Below are 2,815 nucleotides of genomic sequence, written 5' to 3' on the forward strand. Positions count from 1 at the left end.
AAAATGTCATTAATGAGCTTTTCTTGTCTTGCCCGTGTTTAAAAGATATTTTTTTTTTTTTAAAGTCTGCAAAGTTTGAACAATCTTTAATTTCATGAAAGTTCATATTTAATACATTAAATGTTTATTTTTTGAAGATTTATTTTTTGTGTATACCAAATAATGAATCTTTAGTACATACATATTGCAATATGAATCATACTGCATAGATAATTTGCCATTTATCAATTATCACCTTCCCTCTAAGTTTGACCTCCTTTTGATGGGCTTGACCACCAAGATTAGGTCTAACATTTATTCACTTGCTCAAGGAATTTTTAATCCACAAGGGGCTATATAAAGAAAGAAAAAGTAAAGCTACAACCGAGAATCACCTCGACTAAAGGACGTGAGTCAGTAAAGAAAGAACCAAGAGTCCAAGCTCTTAGAAGTTTACTAGAAAAAGAAAAAAGAAAAAGAATCACAGCCAGGAGTCGCCTCGACTAAGGGACTCGGCCAGAGAAATATAAAAGAAACAGGGCCCGGGACCCTTAGACGTTTCTTAGAAAAAGCCTACAGGGGTCGCCTCGACTGAGGGACTCAGCAAGAAGAGAAGGAAACAAGGGCCCAGACCCTTAGACGTTTCTTAGAAAAAGCCTACAGGGGTCACCTCGACTGAGGGACTCGGCAAGAAAAGAGAGAAACGACGGGGCACTGACCCTAAATAGTTTTTGAGATAGAAAAAGCCTAAAGGGTCGCCTCGACTGAGGGACTCGGCAAGAAGAAAAGGAAACAAGGGCCCAGACCCTTAGACGTTTCCGAGAAAAAACCTACAGGAGTCGCCTCGACTGAGGGACTCGGCAAGAAAAGAGAGAGAAACTAGGGTTCTGACCCCAAGACGTTTCTGAGATAGAAAAAGCCTAAAGGGTCGCCTCGACTGAGGGACTCAGCAAGAAGAGAAGGAAACAAGGGCCCAGACCCTTAGACGTTTCCGAGAAAAGGCCTACAGGAGTCGCCTCGACTGAGGGACTCGGCAAGAAAAGAGAGAGAAACTAGGGTTCCGGCCCCAAGACGTTTCTGAGATAGAAAAAACCTAAAGGGTCGCCTCGACTGAGGGACTCGGCAAGAAGAAAATGAAACAAGGGCCCAAACCCTTAGACGTTTCCGAGAAAAAGCCTACAAGAGTCGCCTCGACTGAGGGACTCGGCAAGAAAAGAGAGAGAAACTAGGGTTCCGACCCCAAGACGTTTCTGAGATAGAAAAAGCCTAAAGGGTCGCCTCGACTGAGGGACTCGGCAAGAAGAGAAGGAAACAAGGGCCCAGACCCTTAGACGTTTTCGAGAAAAAGCCTACAGGAGTCGCCTCGATTGAGGGACTCGGCGAGAAAAGAGGAAAGAAACAAGTGCCAGAACCCTTAGACGTTTCTTAAAGAGAAAAAGCCAAAAGAGTCACCTCGAGCAGGGACTCGGCAAGGGAAATGAAAAAGGAAACAAGGGCATCGACCCTTAGACGTTTCTTAGAAAGAAGAAGCTACCACCGGGAGTCGCCTCGACTGAGGAACTCGGCGAATCAAGGGTCCAAACCCTTAGAAGTTTATTAAGGAAAGAAAAGTTACAGCCGAGATTCACTTCGACGGCTAAAGAAAAAAGGGGCTCGAAGCCCGAGGGTCACATCCACTAAAGCAGTTGGTCATATGGCAAACGAAGAGAAGTCATGAGGATGGAGTCGTTTGGAATCTTGAATAAAGAGTCGGCAAAAATCGAGGCGGCTAATAAAGGGAATTTTGAGGCGAGACAATATACTTTCTCATGCCCTGCTGAGTGCGAGGCATAGAAAAGTGAGGGACTAGTTGATGGTAGGGCTGAGCATCGATCAGATTCGGACGGATTGGATGTCCAATCCGTCCATCCGATCGGATTTCGGATTTCTTTTGTATCCCCCTACCCGTTTATTTTTTTTGGACAGATCCTATCGGATTGCATAGGTTCGGATTTCGGATTGAAATCGGATATAATAAATTAAAATAAAACAAATTCTAAATTCTAAAAATTCTAAAATAGATAAAAGTAATACTGAGTTTCATTACCATAGCGTAGCAACTAGCAAAACATACTACTATACAACTATAACAGTTTCAAACTAAGTTAATAATTACATATTTTCGAATTTCAATGATTATACAAAAAATCATAGACTTGAGCTGTCAGCACCGGTACTCTTCAGTTCTTCTTTCAACAATTCAGCAAAATCAACACTAATCTAGTCATCTAGATAATCTACTCTTCTTCCTGCTAGTATTCAAACTTAAAATGATATTAGTGTTTAGATTTTAGAAAACAGACAATCAGACATTTAGAGTAACAATACTAAGCAATTATTCACTACGCTAAGTGGCTCAGAGTGCATTTTTCCATATCAAGTAAGAATGTGGGCAAATTGCTCTGAATGTGTTATATTAACACATTGGCAACATACCAACTCCATTCCATTTATTCAGACAATAGTGGAAGCTTCATCATAGCCACCAAATAAAACAAATACATTCAAACTGAAAACAAAGCAAGGAAGAGTTATACCATAATTCCAGAGTGCAGAGAAATGGGCAAAATTGGGCTCAACTCATCTAATGTCAGCAACAAATCAATAACAGAAAGTTGCCAAGCCACTTAGAGGCTAAACACCACTTGCAACAACATGAGTACATAACATAATATCAAACTCAGTAAAGAAATAAACACATTGTAAACTGATATTAAAAACATTACAGTGATTGTAGGCAACATTGATGGTATAGTAGATGAAGCTCCAGTGGGCAATTCTGTAAAAGTGAAAAACA

This window comes from Ipomoea nil, unplaced genomic scaffold, assembly GCF_001879475.1.
Source record: "Ipomoea nil cultivar Tokyo-kokei standard unplaced genomic scaffold, Asagao_1.1 scaffold1576, whole genome shotgun sequence".
NCBI classification, from domain to species: Eukaryota; Viridiplantae; Streptophyta; class Magnoliopsida; order Solanales; family Convolvulaceae; genus Ipomoea; species Ipomoea nil.